Source organism: Podarcis filfolensis (assembly GCF_964270895.1).
Source record: "Podarcis filfolensis genome assembly, chromosome: 1".
Lineage (NCBI taxonomy): Eukaryota > Metazoa > Chordata > Lepidosauria > Squamata > Lacertidae > Podarcis > Podarcis filfolensis.
The window spans coordinates 95,500,843-95,512,325 of record NC_139604.1 but is presented as its reverse complement, the minus strand read 5'-3'; the positions used below and the strand labels follow the sequence as shown (position 1 = coordinate 95,512,325).

Here is an 11,483-nt window from a genome sequence, read left to right as displayed (position 1 = left end):
GATTTCATTTCAGAATCAGTTTATTACCTGTGCTGTGGACAAGATCAGGGTACCTAACCAGGTGATCAGGATAATGTAACTCTTGTGTTACAGAAGGAAAGCACAATTTAAATACAGTTTGCACAAAGGTTTGGGGCATGGCTACCAAATGGTGGTATTCAGGACAATCCAAAGTACAGCAGTGAGTCATAGTGAAGACAAGTAATCTGGGGCTGCCAGCAGGCCTGCTAGACAGCAGAAGCTGTAGTGGCCTGGCAGCAGAAACAACAACTTCGCAGGCCACACCATGCCGGGAGGAGGCAATGACAGAAGTGGCAGCGGCCTGCCAGGTCTTGTCGCGGTGGCGGGAAGCAGTGGCAGCCTGTGAGGCCTCGCGGTGGCAGCAGGAGGCAATGGCAGAAGCGGAGGTGGCCTGCAGGCCTTGCAATGGCAGTGGCAAAAGCAGCAGAAGCTGCCTGTGAGGCCATGTTGTGGTGGCAAGAGATGGAAGCAGCAGCAGCCTGCCATGTTGTGGTGGCAAGAGATGGAAGCAGCAGCAGCCTGCCATGTTGTGGTGGCAGGTAACAGTGGCAGAAGCATAAGCTCAGGTTGTATAGATGGGTAAGTATCATAAAGAGACCACAATCTCTGCTGTCCCTCATTCTGAGAAGAATGAATCCAGAGTAAGCGACTGGAATTCCTGGAATCTCGCACCACTTGGAGATTGGGGTGGTGTGCAACAATATTCTGGGTACACTTTTAAAAAAATTGGGAAGTTTGCAAAAATGAACAAACAAAATGGACTCTATTTTTTTTAAAAAAATAAACCCCATGATGCTTCAAATTTAGGCATAATGCTAATCATACAGATAAATCAGGATATTGCAAGCATTCATTTTAGCAGAAAAGTTCACATGACCTTGCATTTATCATTTAGTTCTCAGGGTAACAGAGTAGAACTGGTTTATTTAGTTGGGACTGCCAGTATAATTAACACTTTCCCCCCATAATAAGCCCTGGTAATGAGATGCCTTAGAAAATGATTTGCAGCACCATTAAGTGACAAGAGTGCTGTGGTGTTTGCTTTGCTTAGATGTCAAAATATTTATTTTGTCCTCTTGGATTAAATATTGAAACTCATATTGACAGATTTTAAATATTTACAAGTTAGCACAAGTTTTAATTGAAATAAAAGCCTGATGCATTCAGGTGTTCTTTTGATGTTCTTTGTGCCTATGGTTGCTCCAGTAAAAAAATCTATCCCAAAATACACAAACCCACAGTTTTATTTTAATGTATGGTTCTATTAGGCAGGAGGGTGATGAATGCTTTTAATTAGATAAGCATGAGAGTGGTTTCCATGCGGGGGCACTGGAGTACATGGAGTATATATAACATAGGAGCCAGAATATTTGAGGGGGGCCACACACACAACCCAGTTGGCGGACATTGCCATTCAAATGATGTGCATGCACCATATTGTGTGATCATGGGTCTTACCTGCCCCTCCCAATATTATATTCACGTTGGCACTGCTGGCATGATTAATTTCACTAAAATTCTATGTCCAGGACCTGCACTCATTTGCCTTGAAGGTGTTTTCTGTGCCCTCATGGGATTTTACACTGTTCTGCCCCATAGTATAGTAGGATTCTACAGAAAGCAGCCAGCACCACAGGATAAGATCAAGGATCTGTTGGCTCTAGTGTCTGACTCACCAGCCAAAATGCTATTAAGGAAATGAAGCCACCTATCCAAACCAGTGCCTAGACACTCTTGCACTAATATCTTTGGACTGGAACTCTTTTGCCATTACTCTAACTCAGGGGTCGGCAAAGTTTTTGTGGCTTGGGCCAGTTCATGATACCGCAGAGACAGTGGTGGGCTGGAGTGTGTGCGTACGCACGCATGCGCAAATGCTATTTCCAGCGCAGAGGAGGCATGCACAGCTTCCCATAGGCTGCAGGAACTGCAGCCAATGGGAAGCCGGCCAGCGTCGTGGAAGGTGGTCCCTGCTCTGCTCCGTGCCGGTTTAGCGTGGCACATGGGAGCCAACTGAGTGGGTGGCAGGGGTCCCTAAGTGGGCGCCGGGGGTCCACGGGCCAGTTAAATGACCCCCATGGGCTGCTTGTGGCCCATGGGCCTTAGGTTGCCGACCCCTGCTCTAACTGATCTCTGCTTTGCATGTAACCCTATTGAAGTCAACTACATTGTAGGACAGTATCAGTTCCCCAAATCCACTTTTGTATCATGGCCTCACTTTGTGTTCCTTGTCTCTGACTGATCCAAATTCTTCATTCCAATTTCATGCCTTGCCCTTATTCCAGCTGGTAGCTGCTCTATTTACTTCCCTAATTTGGTTGGTTTGCTCCTCCTTCATCCTAGACAGATCCCCTGATTAGAAACTTTAAACTCTTTACTTTGCCTTTGCATTCTGCACTTCACTTCTCACACTGGTTTGATTTCCAGGCTATAATTTCTATATAGAAGAGGGGACACGGACACACCACCAACCTTGGGTGCAAAGCTTTCCCTGTCTCCCAAAGGGTCTCTTCCCCTTGCTGAAATTAGGCTTTAAAGAAACATTGTATTATAGGCAATAGAGTAAGTTGTTGTGTGTTCTTGGTTGTGTTGTGTTTGTGGTGCCCATTTTTATGTGAATCCCTAATTCATACTTCTAGAACCAATTTGTGATTGGAAACACACCTATCCTTCAAAATGTGCACTTTGAAATTCACACTTTTCAATTTTGTGATGCAGTTCTTCAACCAAACAATATGTACAAAATGCATATTTAAGGGGGAAATGTGAATGAAAATGCATGTATTAGTGAAAAAGAGCATACAAAACTGCATTGTTAGGAAAAATTGCTTGGAAAAATATCTACACTAGTTAGATCTGCATAGAATAATGTGTTTATTAGGATAAATTCATGAAAAAAATGTCAATGAATTTTTATGAGGATTTAAAATAAAAATAAAAATCACAAGTTGGAAAAGTGTTTAAGACTGGGGAAAGGAGAAATGTAGAAAACAGAAATGGACAGATTTTCCCACCCCTACATACAACCTAGCAGGACGCGGGTGGTGCTGTGGGTTAAACCACAGAGCCTAGGACTTGCCCATCAGAAGGTCGGTGGTTCAAATCCCCGTGACGGGGTGAGCTCCCGTTGCTCGGTCCCTGCTCCTGCCAACTTGGCAGTTCGAAAGCACATCAAAAGTGCAAGTAGATAAATAGGTACCGCTCCAGTGGGAAGGTAAACGGCGTTTCCGTGCGCTGCTCTGGTTTGCCAGAAGTGGCTTAGTCATGCTGGCCACATGACCCGGAAGCTGTACGCTGGCTCCCTCAGCCTATAGAGCGAGATGAGCGCCGCAACCCCAGAGTCGGTCACGACTGGACCTAATGGTCAGGGGTCCCTTTACCTTTACCTTTACATACAACCTAAGTTGTGTAGTGATACAGAAACATGAAAAAAGGCTTAAAAGTGTGGGTGCAAATAAGAGAACTGGTAATATTTTGGGTCCTTATCCACAGACTTTCCACACAATGGTGCCACTTAATAACTCTGGGGCTTCAAACGGCGATAGTAATCTAAGCTTTTGCTGAAGAGTCACATTTACATAGACATACAGTAGCAGTGAAATGTAGAAGAGTTTGGTAGCAAACAGTCACTCCATTGTGAATGTCCTCTGACAAGTATGGCCCTGATTAGGAGAAGCATTAAGGAGGGTGACTTCTCTTTATCAGAAAAAAGCTCTTCTATGACAACATGAAGCAATAAAGATATTCTGATCTCTTACTTTGAAGTCATGTAAAATTACATATTTGATCTCTGAGCATGTTCAGCATGAAGTATATGTTCCTCATCTATCTCTGTATTTTTCCTGATTGCTTTTTTTATACAAAGCAAGGCTGCCTCTGCACTTCTCACTTCCCCTTTCCTTTTGCCCTGTGCCAATTCCCCTTCATTAATTATCTGCATAAGGCTCTACCAGACCAACTGGTTTTCTTAGCTTTCCAGCACAACTTCCTTTCGTTCTCAGATAAGACATTCAGCAGAATTAAATGTCTTGGCAGTTATGCATCTGAGCTCCTGTTAAGATCAAACTGTACTCTGAAATGTGACAGAAATTAGTTATCCGAGGGGATGGTAACAGCCGCCATGCTTATCTGATAATCTTTAGCTTGCCAGTTGGAGGCAAGATGGCTCAAGGGACTACTAATAGGATAGAGTCATTCACCTCTATATTGCCAATTGAACTCTAGCCCAGATTAACGGAGACAGAATGTTAACCATCTGTTATGTGTATAATGGTCTGTGTGGAATAAATTGAAGTTCTCCAGTTTCCCGTAGACAGGTGTCTACCGGAGATTACAAATGGAAACAGTACAGAGTATGAATTGATAAGGTTATATTTATGATGGGCGTTGTTCTATAAAATCTATCCAGTTACACTTTATATTTTGTTTATGGAATTGGCAATGCTTGGGAAAGATGTTATCCAACGCTTAGGAAATATGTTGTCATGTCTGCTGCTGTTTTTGTGGAAGCAGTACAGAAGCCACAGGGAACTGCCTGATTTAGAGTGGTCTCTGTGTTGGATTCTACTTATTATTTATTTGTTTATATATTGACGTTCCATAGGTACCCATCAATATGCATTCCCTGGGCAGCTTACAAGCTCACCAATCAGCCAACTTTTATACATGAATAACACATAATTTTACAAATCTGTGTTAAACTAAGGAAGGAGGAAGGTTCTGCATGGTTATTTGGAAGTATCATTAAATTAAGTGATATTTAGGGAACATAGGAAGGTGCCTTATATTAAATATATTAAGTTGTATGTTGTGAACCACCCTGAGATATACAGATGAAGGGCAGTATACTATATATACGTGTGTGTGTGTGTGTGTGTGTGTGTGTGTACAGTATATATATATGGCAGCAGCCTTTTCCCAACCCCACCTGGAAATTGTAGGGATCAAACCTACTCAGGTAGGATCCTGTTAGTGGAGGGCAGGCACTATGCCACAGAGCTACAGTCCACCACCTGCTCAATTCCTGTTTTTGTTTGTGGGGGGAGGCACAAACCCGAGGTACCTCAGGTTACATGTGCTTCAGGTTACAGACTCTGCTAACCCTGAAGTAGTACCTCCGGTTAAGAAGAAGAAGAGAAGAAGAAGAGTTTGGATTTGATATCCCGCCTTTCACTCCCCTTCAGGAGTCTCAAAGCGGCTAACAATCTCCTTTCCCTTCCTCCCCCACAACAAACACTCTGTGAGGTGAGTGGGGCTGAGAGACTTCAAAGAAGTGTGACTGGCCCAAGGTCACCCAGCAGCTGCATGTGGAGGAGCAGAGACGCGAACCCGGTTCCCCAGATTACATGACTACCGCTCTTAACCACTACACCACACTGGCTCTCAGGATGAGAACAGAAATTGTGCTCCGGTGGCGTGGCAGCAGCAGGAGACCCCATTAGCTAAAGTGGTGCCTCAGTTAAGAACAGTTTCAGGTTAAGAACGGACCTCCGCAACGAATTAAGCTCTTAACCCGAGGTACCACTGTACCAGTATCGGGAACCTGTTGAATGGCGCATGTGCTGTCATGTCGATGACATGCAAGTATTCACCTGTAGCTGCTGTTTTATGTGGCCTTCAAAAACCTCTTATAATGCCTTTTTCTGTGGCATTTTAGAGGCTGAGCTTGTGTCAAGGAAAATGCTTGTGCCAGATGTTCACCCCACTACTGCTCACAGCAAAAGGGAAAACCCAACAAGACTACTTCCATTTCCCTGGCCGTTTCCCCTTAGCCACAGCCCCCACCCCTGCAGCTCTCATTGTTCTGAGCTGCTGACACAGCTGCAGTGATGCTTGGTTGTTGCTAGCTTGGGCTGACCGGCTGCTCCATCTAATCCCCTTCTCCTAACAGGTCACAGACAGTGCCCTGCAAAAGTCTTCAAGCTGCCCAAGCAGGCAGAGAGGCAGCCAGCCCAGTCACATACTCCAGCAGGTGTCACATGTGTGCATGTGGTGCTCTGCTCATATAATGCATGCTGGTGTCATCACTTTTGCATTGCAACATTTGTTTGAAGGGGCAGTGCGAAGGCACCAGGCTGGAGCTAGTGAGCAAGCAGTAGTGAGCTGTTTGAGGACAGAACAGCATGTGCCATGTGGCCTGCCTTTCATTCCCTAAGCAGTCACCTGTTTATGTATTGGTCTGGTATGAATTTGAATAAGGAATAATTAGAATAACTATGAATGAATTAGAATAAAAATTAGAATAATTATGAATTAATTAATTTCAAAATGCAGTGATGTTTTGGTATTAATGACTTCTACCTCTCTTGAATGTTTCTTGAACCATTTAAAATGAACCTGTCTGCCTTACAACTGGTTTTTGTGTGTTAGGTTTTTTTTTGCAAACATGCCTAAAGCGCAACAACCTCTAGGAAACAAGCATTTTAACTATTGGTACAAATTTTCAAGGCCCAGCCAATTTCTGGTCTTCATTGTGCCATGTTTACTCTGTAGCATAACACTTTTAAAGTACCCTTAGTGAAGTAAATCCGTGGTTAGCATAAGGAATGTGAAAGTATCCCAACAGTTTTACATAGGTGTGCCGTGACAAAATGTGAGTTTTCTCCATAACATTTGCAAACTGGGAGAGAATTTTCTGTTGGATTTGTGCAAAATTCCAGACCAGGTGTTTATTGATCATTCATGCTGTCTGTTTGGACAAAATCTGCATGGAGATTATATGACATTACCTATTTATCGAGCATGCATTCTGAGATATTCATGCAGAGATTGCATGTCATTGTGTGTGTGTGTGTGTGTGTACACACACACATACTGTTTTACAATTTAGAATATTCATTTAGACAACCTTAAACTATCAATGACTTCTCTTTCCATGGTTCATTTTGCATAGCGTTAATCCCTGCATATTTTATATAAACTGAATCATTCAGTATTCCATTATTACTTCCATCAAAACTTATTTACATTGTTGAATTTATCTTAATGCTGCCACTGTTTTCAAGTGTACGCAATTTCCCCCCATATATTCAATAAACATTTCCCAATCTTCTTTAAACGAATGTTCTTCTTGTTCTCTTATTCTATAAGTTAGATCTGCAAGCTGTGCATATTCTGTTGGTTTAAGTGAGATAGCATGACATTGTTTTGCAGCTAGAAAAGTGATGGGATAATCACGCTAGAAAGAGTGGGATAACAATAAATTTTGGGGCAAATAAACAGCCCACCTGGAAGCTTCTTCTGTTGATTGCCAAGTGTAACATTTAAATAGGACTTAAAGAACTTGTTGCTTATATACAATTCCTTGTTCTACGCAAAACACAGTTGGTGCCTTGACATTCATTTCCATGTGGTTACTCCATATCTTTACAGCACAATACTGTCTGAATGAATATTGTTTGGCGGAAAATCCTCTTCAGAAATAAAGATCTCATTACTATCAAGCATTAATAGAAAGCCTGAGGTTTAGTAACACTCATGTGTTATCTTGCTGTTCTGTTTTCTTCCACAAGATGGCTACATTTACTATAAAATCGCTACAAAAAGTAACCACTGTTCTGTGTTTACACTTTTCCCTGCCCGATTTAATTTTTTATTTTTAAAACTTTGCTCACATATCCCTATACCGACTATTTAAACCAGATGTGCACTTTTCTGGATTTAGAGCTGTTTACCTTGAAAACGTGATGTTTTATTTTAAAAAATGTAAGAAATGTGACATTGAATTAATATCTCTACATTGCCTGCTAGAATCAACTCTATGAAAGAGACTGGTGTTCCCAGTTTATTTCAGCTTATTCTGTATTTATTTACTTTGCATGTATGTCTTTAAAATAATATTCAAAAATCTAGCAAAACCAATTTGGAAAGAGAACAATCACTGCATTAACAGTAATTTTAAATGTTTTATACTATAAAATATTGGTGGGGATGAGTAGAAGCCATGTCATTTATACATTTTGTAATAATCAAATGAAGTGATAACTCTCAGAATAAATGTATGATTAAATATATATTAACAGGACTCCAGAGACTGATACAGTAAGCAGAGGTAATAGCTGAGATCCAGAGTTTCAGGCTGCAAAAACAGCCTGAAAATGCTTTTTTAAAAAACGTTTTAAAGCACACAATGGAAAATTTCATAAGTTCCGATTTCAGCTCTACAGCGCCATCTGGTGTCACAGTGTTCTAACACACACACACACACACATTTCTAATGTAGCTGAGCTGGGCACGTCTACTTTTAATAGAATGAATTTCCATTTGCATATAGGACCATTCACATATATAAATCATGCCCACTGTGGGATCTTGGCCATTGTGTGCTTGAATAATTTTCATTCAACTATGTAGCCTTCATTTTCTCCCCCATTCCCAGTCTACTTTGTTCCCTTCTTCCAACTTCCTTGCCTCTGTTTCTCATTGTTCTAACTTGCAGTTAACTCTATGTTACACAAGGTAGTAGGTGTATTTTAAAGTGCAGTGATTTCTAAAAACACAAATTGCAAGCATGGGCCCACTGATCTACATTGGGACCCTGTTTGTGTAGGGGGAGGGGAGATAGGGGCCTTTAACCCTTTACCAACCAGTGTAGCCCCAATCGGAATTGCGGGCCTTGTGCCTGCATTTTATATTAGGGGAGAAAACTCTTAATTGCTTCAGTTTTCCTGTTGTCCATCCATCTCCCCCTTCCCCAGGCCTGTGCAGTTTTAATTTTAATTTAATTTAATGTTCTTCTAGAGGTTGGACAGCATTAGAACATTCCGTTTCATTTCTTTAGAAGTTGCAGTGTTGATGAAAATTCCATAACATCACTGTACTGCAGTCAGTTGGTACCTGATTTTTAACTGCTATTGCCTATTTGTCTTTAGTACATTATTAGTTTTATGGCAATTAATAAACATTATTAATCTTAACAGTGCACACCTGTGAGCTACTTAGTGACCGAAATTTAGTAAATCATACTAAAATGCACATGAGCCGTGAAACTTGTAGAAGAACTGAGTTGTACTTCGTTGTTTTCCCTTTATATAAACTCAGCTCAGCTCTTAGGCAATTTATCATAATCATTACTCCCCCCCAAAACCCCCTATGAATGTGGCCAGAACCCAGGCAGCAGCAGAAAAAGAAAGTTTATGCCTTGATTCAGGCGAGATGGTGAGAGGAAGTCAATATCCAAACATTATTCAGTTTTTGGTTTGTTCGCAAACGACAGTTGAAACAAACCACAGTTCCCTGAATTTGGACACCACAGGGAACTGTGGCTAGTTTAAATGTGAAAACAGAAGCTTCTGATATTTTCCTCAAGCATATGAAAGAGCAGGACTCAGCCTTGACAACCTGTTGTCTCCTATCCAAAGTGGAAGACTTTCTTGATCTGGATAAGTAGTATATGATCACAAATAAACTATGTACCTTCATTGTTTGAGGAACGTTCATATTTAAGCAAGGCCTAGAACTTTCTAGTTACCAAAAGAAAAGGGAGGAAAAGGGAAATGTTAGATATCCAACAAATACAGCCATACCTCGGGTTGAAGTAGCTTCGGGATAAGTATTTTTGGTTTGCGTGCTGCGGCAACCCAGAAGTAACGGAGTGCGCATAGCTGTCAACTTACAGATTTGAAAATAAGGGACCAGCAGCCTTGAAAATAAGGGACCAACAGCCAAAATAAGGGACCTGCAGCCTCACCTGTTCCAGGCACTCCAGTCTTCCTGTCCTCCTGCAGTCTGGTCAAACTCATGCTGGTAGCTTCGAGAACACTGTCCAACCAACTTTGTAACCAGAGGTTCAGTGAATAGAATCTGAATCACATGCACCACAAGGCCTATGCAGCCTCAACTTAGAATGGCTCCCCGGCCTGGCTTTGCACTGCAAAGTTTGCAGCAGCATGTGCAACAAAATGGTGTCCAGCATTCAAAACCCCCCTCAGCTTGCATTAACTAGCCACACACAAGGCATGCAAGCTCCACCCCTCAGTCGTTCTTAGACTTCTTATTGGGTGAGCAACACAGCCAAGCAACACAGTTGGAGCCTCCCTCCTCCCTGGCCGGCAGGGAGGGAGGGAGAGGAGCTGCTTCCTTTGAAATTTAAGGGACATCATTTAAGGGACATTTAAGGGACATCCATCAATAAGGGACAGCAGCGGGACATGGCGCTGGAATAAGGGACTGTCCCTTCAAATAAGGGACACTTGACAGCTATGGGAATGCGTTACTTCCAGGTTTTGCTGTTCGCGCATGCGCAGACAGTCAAAATGACGTCACGCGCATGCACGGAAGTGGCGAATCACGACCTACGCAGACGCGGGTTACGTTCGCTTCTGGATGCGAATGGGGCTCCGGAATGGATCCTGTTCGCATCCAGAGGTACCACTGTAACATTTTCCTGATTGGTCTTCTATGCAAAATCTACTGCTGTATACCGTACAGCTCAAGCCCTGTAATGTATACAGTGGTACCTCTGGTTATGTATTTAATACGCTCTGGAGGTCCGTTCTTAACCTGAAACTGTTCTTAACCTGAGGTACCACTTTAGCTAATGGGGCCTCCCGCTGCTGCTGCACCGCCGGAGCACGATTTCTGTTCTCATCCTGAAGCAAAGTTCTTAACCCGAGGTACTATTTCTGGGTTAGCAGAGTCTGTAACCTGAAGCGTATGTAACCTGAGGTACCACTGGACTGTTGCTACTACTGCTTTTCAACCAATAAAGATGCAGTATGGGCCTACACTTAGTCTGGAAAACCCTGCTGTCTCCCTATATCCTTTGGACAAATCCACGGCAAAGGGAAGCTCTCGAATTTCTTATGGTGGCTAGCAGAACCAACAGAAGCAGAAACCCGATACTTATATCACTAGGTATGTGCTGGAAAGAAGTCTTCCTAAAGATTAGTTCAGTATTTTACTCTATGTTTTACTGGATGCTTTTCCTCGGCAAAGCTGCTTTTTTGACCTGTAAAAGGAATGCCTGGGGGTTATTAAAGCGCTGAGAGATGTTTCTGAAACGTAAACAATCTGAAGCCACTGTAAAATGTCAGCATTTAGGCCTTCTGCTTCCCCCCACCGCGCTATCATTGGTTCACTGGAAGATTCCAGTGAATGTTTGTCGGTGATCTTATAGTTGCTTTTTATGTCATTTCCCCAACTAACGATATACGCAAACTAAACTTGTAGAATGTTGATGTATGTTTTAATCTGCTTTTAGTTTACTGCTGATTTCATTTTTTTTTTAAAAAAAGTTTTTAATAGTTGCTTTTAAATATTTTACTGATAATGTTAAGGTTTATTCTCTTGGTAAATTGTGTTTTTTTTAAATAAAAAAAAATCAAGCAGTGTATAAATTTTGTTAAATGAATAAATAATGGCGATGGCTGTCACTTGGAAGCTTTCCATTAATTTATACCACAAGTTCTTAATAAAGTGGCAGTGAAACAGTTCATCTTTTTATAGCTTTATGTAAATAAATT

At 41.9% G+C, this 11,483-nt stretch overlaps 2 long non-coding RNA genes across 2 annotated transcripts in view; one reads left to right on the top strand and one right to left on the bottom strand.

Moving 5' to 3' along the window:
* LOC310767021 overlaps positions 1 to 11,483 on the bottom strand; it is a 962,895-nt gene that overhangs the window by 651,598 nt on the left and 299,814 nt on the right. The window lies entirely within an intron of this gene.
* The window catches only part of LOC310766325, a 79,243-nt gene that overhangs the window by 12,623 nt on the left and 55,137 nt on the right, over positions 1 to 11,483 (top strand). The gene's annotated exons all lie outside the window — the stretch shown is intronic.